Source organism: Hordeum vulgare, chromosome 6H (assembly GCF_904849725.1).
Source record: "Hordeum vulgare subsp. vulgare chromosome 6H, MorexV3_pseudomolecules_assembly, whole genome shotgun sequence".
NCBI classification, from domain to species: domain Eukaryota; kingdom Viridiplantae; phylum Streptophyta; class Magnoliopsida; order Poales; family Poaceae; genus Hordeum; species Hordeum vulgare.
This window is the reverse complement of record NC_058523.1, coordinates 520004550-520020255: the sequence shown is the minus strand read 5'-3', so window position 1 is coordinate 520020255 and position 15706 is coordinate 520004550.

The following is a 15706-nucleotide window of genomic DNA, read 5'->3' as shown; positions in this document are numbered from 1 at the left end:
CACACCTCTATTTTTACCCGTCATTCTTTGTTATCAGGATTGATATTCATATTCATCTCCTCTTCTTATATAGTACACGACCATGAGGGAGAAGTCCCTACCAGAGCAACGCGTGATTGCTGTTGCAGAGCAGCTTGCGACCTTTCTCAGGACGGAAGCTATAGATGACAAAGGACGATTTAGTGTAGCTAGGGGCCATTACTGATGTTGGTCCATGTAATCGAATAGACGGGCTCTAGTCCCGATAATTCAGATCTCCATATAATTGTATATATATGCTCGCTTGTAAGATAAGTTAATCTTATATATATATGCATAATTATTTCTATTTAGAATTATATGAAAACTAATTCCCGAACACCAAATGAGGCATCACATTAATCTCCCAAACACCTAAACCCTAAAACCCTAAAACCCTAAAATAAACAAAATCTGCAGAAACTCTTTAGTCCCGGTCCGTGTTAAGACCCGGGACTAAAGGGCGTGCCCCTGAGGGCGCTCCGAGGCGCCCACGTGGAGCACCTTTGGTCCCGGCTTGGAACAGGGCCGGGACTAAAGGTTAGGCCTTTAGTCCCGCCCCTTTGGTCCCGGTTGGTGAACCGGGACTAAAGCCCCTTACGGGCCGGGACTATAGGCCCCGTCCCCACTAGTGTTTATTTGGAAAAAGATAGATATTCACCGCTTGGTATGAGCGGATAGCTATTGTACAAGGAATAGAGAGGGTTGGTGGAATCGATGTTTATTGCTTGAGCCTCGTGGACATATATATGATTTTTTGTCTAAAAGGACCATATCGCGAAACGATTTTCTAAAAAAGACCACATGCGGTATCCAAAGACAAAAAAGACCCCCTCTTCGCGTGGCGGCAGGCGCGCCAGGCGACACGTGGAACCTGCCGCCACCAGCCGAGGCGGCTGGGGCCTGCCGCCACGGTGCCAGGCGGCCGGCCTGCCTTTCCGTTGGAGCTCGCCCGCGACGTAACGGGCACAGAGGCAGTGGGCTCTGCCGCCACCGCGTGAGGCGGCCGGCAGGAATCTCGGCCCGTGCAATCGAGTGAAGCACCTGTTGTAGGTACGTGGTAGTGCAATGTTTATAGTTGTGGGGCTAGAGCTTAGTTAGTGGGGTGGCTCGAAAGAGATGGAGACGAATGTTGACGGCAACAGTTCCGCATAAAATGATGCAGCACCACGTACGACTTGTCGTCCATCGGGGTAGTGATTGTGTTACCATGATATATATGAGTGGTATAGTACGAATCCTAGTACGTTCAAAACGAGTCAAGCCATCCATGCATACACAGCTCACGGTGCACATCTAGTACGGTGGGGCCTGCCGCCACGGTCGAGATTCCCGCCGGCCACCTCACACGGTGGTGGCAGGGCCCACTGCCTCTGTGCCCGTTACGTCGCGGGCGAGCTGCAACGGAAAGGCAGGCCGGCCGCCTGGCGCCATGGCGGCAGGCCCCAGCCGCCTCGGCTGGTGGCGGTAGGTTCCACGTGTCGCCTGGCGCGCCTGCCGCCACGCGAAGAGGGGGTCTTTTTTGTCTTTGGATACCGCATGTGGTCTTTTTTAGCAAATTGTTTCGAGAGATGGTCCTTTTAGACAATCAATCCATATATATAGGAGTGCATGACCATTATAAAGTACAAGATAAGCTAGAACAAATGCTAATCTATCATGTGTTTCCTAAATAATCACGACACTCAACATGCCCCCAGAGTCACAACAATAGTGACGCAGACGGTGAGACCGAACAAGAAACCGAAAGTTGTAAGCCGACGGACATCCCTCACAGTCGTAACGATCGATGCGTCGTGAAAGTCATGGCTGGAGTGAAGACCGACGAGGTTGCCCAAATAAGGCGGTAGCCTTTTCTTACATTGTCGAGGCAGCCAAGAACGTAGGATGGTGTAGCCATGCTCGAGGTAGCCATACGAGGGATGCCGTGGTCGATGTCGAGTCGGGGTGACCGGTATCGAGGTAGTCGCTGCGGAGCCGCAGACGCTAGGAGGCGCCGAGTTGGTCATGAGCGTAGTGGTGCATCGGGAAGAAAGAATTGTTGATGAGGCATCGCGTCGGGTTTGCCAAGCCCAGGGACATGCCGTGGACGAAGGCACACGTCTGTGTTGCTACCACCGGGCATGCATAGATGGATGAAGTCAATGTTTTCAAGGCGCCACATATGGCTTGCCAGGCCCTTGGACACGTCGTGGACGAAGGCACGTGTCGGTGCTGCCAGCATCAGACATGAATAGATGAGGACTAGTACGAGCTATAGTCCATGCCGAGGGGGCTAGAGAAGGAATCAACGGCGGTTGCGGCACCAATCGACATGGGGCAGATGTCGCCCACGGTTCTCGAAGTATATGAAGTGTTCGGGGAAGATGACGATGAGTTGGCCATGAGTTGGTGCTAGACGAAGACGAAGAGGTGGACGGCGATGTAGTCGGCTGAACCAAAGACAACCAATGGGGCGCCACGTCGCTCGCCAATAGGAGCTCGATGGTGCGCGAAGTAGGCGAGGAATAACCCGACAGCGTGACAAAGACCATGCGTGGATGGTGACGTTCCCGCACCTAGGGATGTGATGCGGCGCATACCACATAAAAGTCAATGTACATGGAAGGTGCAGTGGACCGCGTGCCACATTGCTACAACCCGAGAGAGGAACACAAAGGAATTGCGCGGGTGAGTGCAACCGCGAGGACGACCTCGGGGTGACGCAGTAGGGATGGTGCATACAACATAAAAGTTAACATGCACACACGGTGTGGACCCCGTGTCGTGGCTAAAATCACAACTTCTCCCTAGGTGGTTTTGGTAATTAATAACAACATATATTTCATTGAACTAATGATTCTACCAAGTATATTTTAGAAAAATTTCATTGAATGGATTGACAAAGGATTGTGAGGAGATTCCCTAGATGCAAGGAACATATATTGGCAACAAGCTTCAAGACTCTACATTTTGCTTTTATGCGAGAAATCACAAAAGAGTCCATAGGAAAGTCAATACTATTAAAAGGGGATGAGGTATCTATGATGATCTGGTTGCTCAAGTGCCTAGAGTTAGCCACCAAATACCCTCATGCAATTCTCTCACAAATATTCTGTCCAAAGCCTAAACACTCAAATTCGGTACCACTAATACTTCCAAATCGGCCCTACCGAGTTTTACCCTAGACAGAATCTAGAGCCAACCCAACCATCTCGGTACCATCAAATCTTGATTTCTGTGCAACCAAAAATCAATGACCAACTCCCTGGTTATCATTTGTTGAAAATCAAAATTTTCAACTTTTGCAAATCGGCGCCATCGAGTTTGGATAGCTGCCTAGGTTTGCCAAATCTGACTAACTAGTCGGTGCAACGGAGTTTTTACTTCGGTTTAACCGAGTTTGGCAATAATGTTGTAACGGTTGGATTTTTGGAGATGCCTATATATATCCCTCCACCTAACTCTCACTCGTAGAGAAATCACTCATAACAGACCAACACTTGCCCCATTCATTTTCTAAGAGAGAACCACCTACTCATGTGCTGAGATCAAGATATTCCACTCGAACCATATGAATCTTGATTTCTAGCCTCCCCAAATTTCTTTCCACCCAATCAATGTCTTCTACCCAAGCCAAATGTGTGAGAGAGTGATTGAGTGTTGAGGAGACTATCTTTTGAAGCACAATAGAAAGGAGTTCATCATACTTACCACATCTATTACCTTTTGGAGAGTGGTGTCTCCTAGATTGGTTAGGTGTCACTTGGGAGCCTTCGACTTCACGTGGAGTTGAAACAAGAAGTTTGTAAGGGCACGGAGATCACCTACTTTGTGAAGATCTACCCTGAATGAGGCTAGTCCTTTGTGGACGTAAGCCATGGTAGAATAGACAAGGTTGCTTCTCCATGGACCCTTCATGGGTGGATCCCTCCATGGACTCTCGCGTATGTTACCCTTCGTGGGTTGATGTCTCCATCAACATGGACATACGATAACACCACCTATCGAAACCATGACAAAAATCTCCGTGTCAACTTTGTGTTTGATCTTCCTACCCCTAGCCTCTACTTACATGTGCATGTCTTTTGTTTTGCTGCTATACTCTTAGAATTACATGCGTAGTGTGTGCTTGACTTAGTATAATTTCTAAAACTTGCCAACTATTAAAATTGGAAAAATGCTAAGATTTTATTTGTTCAAGTAGTCTAATCACCCCCCCTCTAGACATACTTTGGATCCTAAAGTGGCACTACATCCCGAAGGGGCAACGCATCAAGAGCACACAGGTTGGTGTGGTCATAAGGAGAACCATAGAGTGGTGGCCCTGCGTCTCGACGGGACAATGCAGCGGAGGCCCGTTTCTTAATTGGTGGAGGGGCGCTCTAGACTCGAGGACGATCTTCACTGGACCTGTGGAGGTATATGCGAGTAATTGGCTAGATCGGTCATGCGACGAGGATGGGGGGATCGTGGACGGGTGGGTGATCAATCTAATCACGTGCGAGGTCGGGGACGCCGCTTGGTGATGAAGGGGCAGAGCTACTGAAAGAGCATGGTGCCCCATGTGTTGTTTTGGTAATTGATGACATTCTCTATGGACTAATGGTTTCCTTGAGTTACATTGGAAGGATTTGTCCATATGCACTTCTTGAAGTCCATTTATTGGTTTAAAAGAGTTTATGTGATGACCAACGTGGTATTCAAGAATTTATCCAAATATTGGTCATGTGAAAGTTGAGCTTATTGCAAGCATGCCTTGAAGAAGAAGATCGTGTGAATAGTCATGTTTACCTTTAAGACATCATCTTTATGAAGAGAGAAGACAAGATACAAGGTTGATCAAGATTAATACAAAGAGTGATTCAAGTCGACCAATGCACAAAGCATAGAAGATGTACCAAGTGGGATCATGTGATCTCATGTTATGGTAAGTATTGTCCATTATGCTTTGTGTAATAACATATGATATTTTTGAGTGTTCTTAGTGTGGTTAGGTATGTTTCCATGGGAATGCATCAAAAGGAAGATCCCATTCAACCCATGGAGTATGAAATCACGTGTTGATCATCATCAAGTTTGTGGTGTGCAAGTTCAAGTGAAGCATCACAAAGAGATCACATGCTTGAAGCTTGTCATCCATTATGGTGATAATGTACATGTGAATATGTGTCGAAGAGAGGTTCACCCATAGTGGACTATGGGGGAGCAATCTACGAGTCTTCATCGACTTGGCACAATCAAGAAAGGTGGTCCATACTGAGGCGGACAAGATCGTCATCATCTAGCTCAAGTGGACTATGCGCAAGGCAAAGGTACGTCCTTGATAGGTTTTCTATTTTACCGGTCTCATGGTGTTAGTTGGGAGACCGGGTTATAGGATCGATTGTCATACTATCAAGGAGGCTCTCAAGTCAGTAGCTTAATCTTATCATTCGTTGGAGATTTTGCAGGGTCATATTTGGGAAGGTCGATATGTCTCTAATGTATCTATTATTTTTGATTGTTACATGCTGTTATATTATCATTCTAGGATACTTTTTGAGTAATAATTTACGAAATTATATTATTTTTCAGCACTAACCTATTGACCCGTTGCCTACCGCTAGTTGTTGTTTTCTGCGTGTTTTTTACTTTTCAAGTTTACAGTACCAAAGGAAGTCCAATTGCTATGAAACCTTTTTATGATTTTTTGGACAAAAATAAAACCTCGAAGCCTCGGGACAAGACCACAGGCCACACGAGGGAGGCACAAGCCAACAGAGCGCGACCGGGGGGTCGGCGCGCCCTGATGGTTTGTCCCTCCCTCATGGCCCCTCTAGCTCCGTTCTCTGGCCTATAAATTCACATATATTCCAAAAGCCCTAAGGAGGATCGTGAAACATTTTTTCGGCCACCACAAGTCTCTGTTCCACGGTGATCCCATTTGCAACTCTGTTTTGGCACCCTGTCGGAGGGGGGATCAATCACGGAGGGCCTCTTCATCAACCTTGTCGCCCTCATGATGATGTATGAGTAGTTCACCACATACCTACGGGTCCATAGATAGTACCTAGATGGATCTCTCTCTCTCTCTCTCTCTTTCTCTCTCTCTCTCTCTCTCTCTCTCTCTCTTGATCTTCAATACAATGGTCATCGCATCTTCACTTTAATCTATCCGATGTAATTCTTTTGTATGTTGCGTTTGTTGGGATCCGATGAATTGTGGATTTATGTTCAGATTATTCATGAAAGTTATTTGAGGCTTCTCAGAAATTATTATTTGTTGGGATCCGATGAATTGCGGATTTATGTTTAGATTATTCATGAAAGTTATTTGAGGCTTCTCAGAAATTATTATGATTCTTAAATGTATGATCATCATAGCTTCGCAATTCTCTCCGATCTATTGAATTGTTTGGCCACGTAGTTTGATATTTCTTCAATGAGAGGGGTACCTTGTAGTGGGTTCAACCTAATTGGTTTCTGTATCCGAGTGACAGAAGGGGACTAGATACGTCTTTGTGTAGTTTCTACTAAGGATAAAATGATGGGGCTTATTCATATTGATTGAGTTTGCTTTGTCTACATCATGTCATCGTTCTCCAAGCATTACTCTGTTTGTCATGAACTTAATACGTAGAGAGGCAAGCACAAAGTGCTCTTGAAGTGGAGTAATCGTAGCAGGTGTAGAAATGAGTCATCTTATTTGCTTATGCATGTGATGCTTATATACACATGATTGATACCTCCCAAACGTATCTATAATTTCTGCTTGTTCCATGATCTTTTGGATGACATTGTTATATGTTTTGCTATACTTCTATATCATTTTACACATATTTGGACTAACCTACTAACTCAGTGCACCGAGTGCCACTTTCTGTCTGTTGATGTCTATTTTGCATGGGCTTTTACACAATTCTCCGAAGCCCGAAAAAATCCATAAAAATATAAAAAAAATCAGTGAAACAAAAGCTTCCGGATCACCGAAGGAGGGCCAGAGGGGGTCCAGGGGCCTTCCAGACGGCTTGCCGGCGCGGCCAAGCCCTAGGCCGCGCCAGGAGGTTATATGGGTGGGTCCCACCTCCTACGGTGCCCTCCTTTAGCCAATATTTAGAGTCCCGAGAGGAAACATTCACAGACTTTCTGGAATCACGAATTTCTCCATCGTTCCGCCGCCGCAGCGCTTCCAAGATCGGGAGCGTGAGGAGACCTCTTCCCGGCACCCTGCCGGCGGGAGGATTGACCTCCGGGAGCTTCTCCACCACCATGGACGCTTCCCGGACGTGCCGTGAGTAGTCCTCCTTGGACCATGAGTCCATGACCAGCAGCTATGTGATGTCTTCTCGCCAATCTTGTGCTTCAATGGTTAGTCCTTGTGATTTTCCCTACATGATCAAGGCATCTATGTATTCTCTGGCTGTTGATATGCTTGTTTTGAGTTGTGGTTATTGTAATATTGAAGTTATATTAGTAAGGTGTTGTGGATCTATAAATACTTGTGTTGAAGTTCGTGATTCCCGTAGTATACACGTATGGTGAACCGCTATGTGATGAAGTCTGAGCATGATTAGTCTTTTGATTGTCATCCTTTGTGTGGCAGTCGGGATCGCGCGATGGTTTATACCTACCAACCCTTCCCCTAGGAGTATGCGTTGAATGCTTTGTTTCGATTACTACTAAAACTTTTGCAACAAGTATATGAGTTCTTCATGACTAATGTTGAGTCCATGGTTTAGATGCACTTCCACCTTCCACCATCACTATCTTCTTTAGTGTCGTGCAATTTTCACCGGTGCACAAAACCCACCATTAGCCTCCCTCAAAACAGCCACCATACCTACCTACTATGGCTTTTTCAAAGCCATTCCGAGATATATTGCCACACGACTACCACCATGACATGTGCCACCACTTCTACATTGCCATTGCATGATCGTAAGATAGCTAGCATGATGTTTCCATTAATGTCTATGCCATGCTAGATCATTGTCACGGTACACTACCGAAGGCATTCCATATAGAGTCATCATTGCTCTAAGTTTTGAGTTGTAAGTGTGATGATCATCATTGATGGAGCATTTTCCCCTGTGAGGAAATAAAAGAGGCCAAAGATGCCCACCAAAAAAAAGAGGCCAAAGAGCCCACCAAAAAATGAGAGAAAAAGAGAGAAGGGACAATGCTACCACCTTTCCACACTTGTGCATAGACTATGATCTTCATGATTGAGAGTCTCTCGTTTTGTCACCACCATATAGCTAGTGGGAAATTTTCATTATATAACTTGGCTTGTATATTCCAATGATAGGCTTCCTCAAATTTGCCTTAGGTCTTCGTGAGCAAGCAAGTTGGATGCACACCCACTAGTTTTCTTTATGAGCTTTCACATACTCTTAGCTCTAGTGCATCATTTGTATGGCAATCCCTACTCATTCACGTTGATATCTATTGATGAGAATCTCCATAGCTCATTGATATGCCTAGTCAATGTGACCATATTCTCCTTGTTTGTCTTGCAACCTCCACCACACTCCACACCACTTATAGTGCTAAAACCATGGCTCACGCTCATGTATTGCGTGAGTGTTGAAAAGGTTTGAGAAAGTAAAGGTGTGAAAACAATTACTTGGCCAATACCGGGGTTGTGCATGATTTAAATTCATTGTGCAATGATGATAGAGCATAGCCAGACTATATGGTTTTGTAGGGATAACTTTCTTTTGGCCTTGTTATTTTGAAAGTTCATGATTACCTAGCTAGTTTGCTTGAATTATTATTGTCTCCACGTCAATAGCAAACTATTGTTTTGAATCTAATGGATCTGAATATTCACATCACATAAGAGGAGTTACAAAGGACATCTATGTTAGGCAGCATGAAAGCATCAAAAATTCATTCTTTATCACTTCCCTACTCGAGGACGAGCAGGAGTTAAGCTTGGGGATGCTTGATACGTCTCAAACGTATATATAATTTTTGTTGGTTTCACGCTGTTATCTTGTCAACTTTGGATGTTTTGTTTACCTTTTATATCTTTTTTGGGACTAACTTATTAATTTAGTGCCAAGTGCCAGTTCCTATTTTTTCTGTGTTTTTGACTCTTTTCAGATCTGATTTTGGAACGGAGTCCAAACGGAATAAAATCCCCGAAATAAATTTTTCCTGAACGGAATAAGATCGGGAGGCTTGAGGGCCAAGGCAGTGGGCCCACAGGGGGCCCACAAGTCTTGTTGCCGCGGCTAGGGGGGAGGCCGCGGCAACCAAGCTTGTGCCCCCCCTGGCGCTCCCCTCCCTAGGTCTTTGGTCTATAAATTCCCTAGAAATCCAGAAAAAATCAGGGCATCCACGAAAACACTTTTCTGCCGCCGCAAGCTTCCATTTTCGCGAGATCTCATCTGGAGACCCTTCTCGGTGCCCTGCCGGAGGGGACTTTGGAGTTGGAGGGCTTCTACATCTACATCATCGCCTCTCCAATGACTCGTGAGTAGTCCACTTCAGACCTACGGGTCCGTAGTTAGTAGCTAGATGGCTTCTTCTCTCTCTTGGATCTTCAATACAAAGTTCTCGATGATCTTCATGGAGATCTATCCGATTTAATCCTGTTTGGCGGTGTGTTTGTCGAGATCCGATGAATTGTGGATTTGTGATCAGATTATCTATGAATTATATTTGAGTCTTTGCTGATTTCTTATATGCATGATTTGATATCCTTGTAAGTCTCTCCGAGTCTTGTGTTTTTTTTGGCCAACTAGATCTATGATTCTTGCAATGGGAGAAGTGCTTGGTTTTGGGTTCATACCGTGTGGTAACCTTTCCGAGTGACAGAAGGGGCAGCAAGGCACGCATCGTGTTGTTGCCATCAAGGGTAACAAGATGGGCTTTAATCGTAGATATGAGATTGTCCATCTACATCATGTCATCTTGCTTAAGGAGTTACTCTTTTCTTTTGGACTTAATACACTAGATACATGGTGGATAGCGGTCGACGTGCGAAGTAATAGTAGTAGATGCAGAAAGTATCGGTCTACTTGTTTTGGACGTGATGCCAATAGATATAATCATTGCCTTAGATAACGCCACGACTTTGCGCGGTTCTATCAATTGCTCGACAGTAATTCGTTCACCCACCGTCTACTTGCTTTTATGAGAGAAGCCACTAGTGAACACTACGGCCCCCGGGTCTATTCACAACTATCATTTCCACTTTCACTTTTACTTTGCTTGTTTGCTTTGTTGCTTTCATTTATCACTTTGCAAACAATCTATAAGGATTGACAACCCCTTCATAGCGTTGGGTGCAAGCTCTTTGTGTTTGTGCAGGTACTTGTGACTTGACGAGATCTTCCATTGGTTCGATACCTTGGTTCTCAAAACTGAGGGAAATACTTACCGCCGCTGTGCTACATCACCCTTTCCTCTTCAAGGGAACACCAACGCAAGGCTCCAAGGCCGTGGGGAAATCCTGTGCATATTTGCCTAGGAAGTCCCTAAAGGCGTAGCCGTAGCAGCAGGATTCCTAGCGCCGTACCAGGGAAGGTCTGTTGTCGCAGTAGAAGAAGGATTTTTGGCGCCGTTGCCGGGGAGGAGGATCGCTTGCCGAGGAAGATCAAGCCAAGAATAATCTCCCGTTAACACGCCGATTTCTTGCGCCGTTGCCGGGGAGGATCAAGTCAAGAATAGTCTCTCATCAACGTGCTGATTTCTGGCGCAAGGAGGAGATCTATCCAAGTAGGTGTCACAAACTCATCTCTTGCATTTACCTTTTTTGCCAGTTGCCTCTCGTTTTCCTCTCCCCCACTTCACATTTTCCTTTTTCATTTTCCTTTCTCCTTTGCCGTTTTAATTTACCTTTCCCCTTTTCCGTTTCCTTTTGCCTTTTTGCCCTTTTCCTTTGTCGCTTTCTTTTGCCCTTTGCCGTTTTCCTTTGCCGGTTTTCTTGATTGCTTGTGTGCTTGTTTGTTTGTTGAAGTCATCATGGCTGAAAACACCAAACTTTGCGACTTCTCGAGTACCAATAATAATGATTTTATTAGTACTCCGATTGCTCCCGCCACTAGTGCGGAATCGTATGAAATCAACGCAGCTTTGCTGAATCTTGTTATGAAAGAGAAATTCTCTGGCCTTCTTAGTGAAGATGCCGCATCCTATCTCAATACCTTCATTGAGCTTTGCGATATGCCAAAGAAAAGAGATGTGGATAATGACGTTATTAGGTTGAAGCTTTTTCCTTTCTCGTTGCGAGATCGCGCAAAAACTTGGTTTTCTTCTTTTCCTAAAAATAGTATTGATTCTTGGGATAAGTGCAAAGATTCTTACATATCCAAGTATTTTATGCCGGCTAAGATTATCTCCCTACGTAACGATATCATGAATTTCAAGCAACTTGATCATGAACATGTTGCACAATCTTGGGAGAGGATGAAGTTAATGATTAGAAATTGTCCCGCTCATGGCTTGTGTTTGTGGATGATTATACAAATCTTTTACGCTGGTTTGAATTTTGCTTCTCGCAATATCTTGGACTCCGCCTCAGGTGGAACGTTCATGTAAATCAAGTTAGGAGACGTTACAAAACTCCTAGATAATATCATGACCAACTAGTCTCAGTGGCACACTAAAAGGTCACCTGCTAGCAAAAAGGTACACGCTATAGAAGAAATTAACTCTCTTAGTGCTAAGATGGACGGGTTGATGAATTTGGTTGCTAGTAGAAATGCTCCTTTAGATCCTAATGACATGCCACTATCTTCCTTGATTGAGAGTAGCAGCGCTAGTTTGGACGTTAATTTTGTTGGTAGGTACAATTTTGGTAACAACAATGCTTTTAGAGGAAACTATGTTCCTAGGCCATTTCCTAGTAACTCCTCTAACAATTATGGCAATTACTAAAACAACACTTATGGAAATCATAACAAATTACCCTCTGATTTAGAGAGTAATATCAAAGAGTTCATCAACTCTCAAAAGATTTTCAATGCGTCCATAGAGGAAAAACTACTCAAAATAGACGATTTGGCTAAGAGCGTTGATAGGATGTCTTGTGATATTGATGCTTTGAAAGTTAGATGAGCTCCTCCCAAGGTCAACTTGGATGAAACTTTAAAAGCTATGCGTGTCTCCATGAATGAGAGCAAAGAAAGAACCGCCCAAATTCGCGCTACGCATGAATGGTTTAAAAGGGTGCGTTCTAGTGATGCAAATCACGAGGATCTTAAAGTGCTTGTTGTGACTCCTCTTGAATCTTTGTTTTCGCGTGTCAAACCTATTGATGAAGGGGCTGGATATGAATCCACTTTGGTTGAAAAATTCCCCAATGATTTGAAGCCCACCTATCTTGACGATAAAGGTGTGGAGAGTGGAGTAGAAGAAATCAAAATTTTGGGTAGTAATGAAACTCCCACTTTGGATTTCAAGGAATTCAATTATGATAGTTGCTCCTTGTTTGAATGCATTTCCTTGATGCAATCCATTGCAAACTCTCCACATGGTTATAGCCAAAGCAAAGCCTTTACCGCACATATTGTAGATGCTATGATGAAATCTCTTGAAGAGAAGCTCGAATTAGAAGTCTCTATACCTAGAAAACTTCATGATGAGTGGGAACCTACTATCAAAATTAAGATCAAAAACTATGAATGTAATGCTTTGTGTGATTTGGGTGCTAGTGTTTCCGCGATTCCAAAATATTTATGTGATATTCTTGGTTTTCATCAGATTGAAGAGTGTTCTCTTAATTTGCATCTTGCTGATTCTACTGTCAAGAAACCCATGGGAAGGATTGATGATGTTCTTATTGTTGCAAATAAGAACTATGTACCCGTGGATTTCATTGTACTTGACATAGATTGCAATCCTTCATGCCCCATTATTCTTGGTAGACCTTTCCTAAGGACTATTGGTGCTATCATCGATATGAAGGAAGGGAATATTAGATTTCAATTTCCCCTAAAGAAGGGCATGGAGCATTTTCATAGAAAGAAAATAAGATTGCCTTATGAATCTATGATGAGGGCTACTTATGGTTTGAGCACCAAGGATGACTATACGTGATTCCATCATCTTTTGCATAGCTAAGGGCGTTAAACAATAGCGCTTGTTGGGAGGCAACCCAACAAATCTATCCTTTTTCTTTCTGTTTTGTGTTTTCCACACTTTCATAATTCTGTTATGATTGTGTTTTTTGTGTTTATTTTTGCATTTGTGCCAAGCAAAACCGTTATGATTAGTCTTGGGGATGATCGTTTGGTCATGCTGGAAAAGATAGAAACTTTATGCTCACGATTTTTTTTATGTAAGAGCTTTTGAGTTGATTCTTTTTGCTTCTGATTGCTACGCAAATTATTCAGACTGTCGTAATGTTTCGTAATTTTTGAAGTACCAGAAGTATACGACGTATACATATTGCTACAGACTGGTCTGCTGTTAACAGATTCTGTTTTTGTTGAGTTGGTTGCTTATTTTGATGAAACTATAGATAGTATCGGGGCGTATTAGCCATGGAAGATTGGAAATACAGTAACCCAACATCAACATAAGTAGAATTTAAGTTTGCTACAGTACCTAAGGAAGTGGTGGTTTGCTTTCTTATACTAATGTTAGCACGAGTTTTTGTTTAAGTTTCGTGTTGTGAAGTTTTCAAGTTTTGGGTGAAGTTCTTATGGACAAAAAGATAAAGAGTGGCAAGAGCTAAAGCTTGGGGATGCCCAAGGCACCCCAAGTTGATTCAAGGATGCCATAAAAGCCTAAGCTTGGGGATGCCCCGGGAAGGCATCCCCTCTTTCGTCTTCAGTCCATCGGTAATGTTACTTGTGGCTATATTTTTATTCACCACATGTTATATGTTTTGCTTGGAGCGTCTTGTATCGTAGGAGTCTTTTATTTTTGTTGTGTCACAGTCATCCTTGCTACACACCTAGATAGAGAGACATGCACTCACCATGATTTTGTCGAGCTTCACTTATATCCTTTGGTTAGACAATTCAGCTCATATGTGCTTCACTTATATCTTTTGAGCTAGTTGCTTTTGCTCTATGTGCTTCACTTATATCTTTTAGAGCACGGCGCTGCGTGGCTTGGTAGTTGATCTATGCTTTGAAAGTAGTCTCAAACGGGGTTGTTATCCAAAGGAATACGAAAACTTCCACCTTCATGTGCATTGAATAGTTAGAGAAGTTTGATTCATCTCAATTGGTTTTGAGTTGTGGTTATGGTAATATTGAAGTTATATTACTAAGGTGTTGTGGATCTAGAAATACTTGTGTTGAAGTTAGTGATTCCCGTAGCATGCACGTATGGTGAACCGCTATGTGATGAAGACTGAGCATGATTAGTCTTTTGATTGTCATCCTTTGTGTGGCGGTCGGGATCGCGTGATGGTTTATACCTACCAACCCTTCCCTTAGGAGTATGCGTTGAATGCTTTGTTTCGATTACTACTAAAACTTTTGCAACAAGTATATGAGTTCTTCATGACTAATGTTGAGTCCATGGTTTAGATGCACTTTCACCTTCCACCATCACTATCTTCTTTAGTGCCGTGCAATTTTCGCCGGTGCACAAAACCCACCATTAGCCTCCCTCAAAACAGCCACCATACCTACCTACTATGGCTTTTTCAAAGCCATTCCGAGATATATTGCCATACGACTACCACCATGACATGTGCCACCACTTCTACATTGCCATTGCATGATCGTAAGATAGCTAGCATGATGTTTCCATTAATGTCTATGCCATGCTAGATCATTGTCACAGTACACTACCGAAGGCATTCCATATAGAGTCATCATTGCTCTAAGTTTTGAGTTGTAAGTGTGATGATCGTCATTGATGGAGCATTGTCCCATGTGAGGAAATAAAAGAGGCCAAAGATGCCCACCAAAAAAAGAGAGTCCAAAGAGCCCACCAAAAAAATGAGAGAAAAAGAGAGAAGGGACAATGCTACCACCTTTCCACACTTGTGCATATTAAGCACTATGATCTTCATGATTGAGAGTCTCTCATTTTGTCACCACCATATAGCTAGTGGGAAATTTTCATTATATAACTTGGCTTGTATATTCCAATGATAGGCTTCCTCAAATTTGCCTTAGGTCTTCGTGAGCAAGCATGTTGGATGCACACCCACTAGTTTTCTTTAAGAGCTTTCACATACTCTTAGCTCTAGTGCATCATTTGTAAGGCAATCCCTACTCATTCACGTTGATATCTATTGATGAGCATCTCCATAGCTCATTGATATGCCTAGTCAATGTGACCATCTTCTCCTTATTTGTCTTGCAACCTCCACCACACTCCACACCACTTATAGTGCTAAAACCATGGCTCACGCTCACACTAGTGGAAAACGGGCCTTTGGCCGGGACCATTTAGTCCCGGCCTGCCTCTGGGCCGGGCCTACTAAAGGCCCGGCCACGTCGCCCCAATTCTCAATGCCTCCCTCGAGGCTTTAGTCCCGGCCCGTAAGGAGCCTTTAGTCCCCGTTCGTGTCCCAAACCAGGACTAAAGGACTACGCGGTGGGCAGTGGTGGTGGCAACCGTTCGTATCCCCCTTTAGTCCCGGTTGGTGGCTCAACCCGGGACTAAAGGACTAACACGTGGCCTACCGTAGTGGTGGCGACCGTTGGTATACCTCTTTAGTCCCGGTTGGTGGCTCAACCCGGGACTAAAGACCCAAACGGTTTGCATCCCGCGTTGTTTCGGGCGATGAAAAGCACGAACCGAAGCA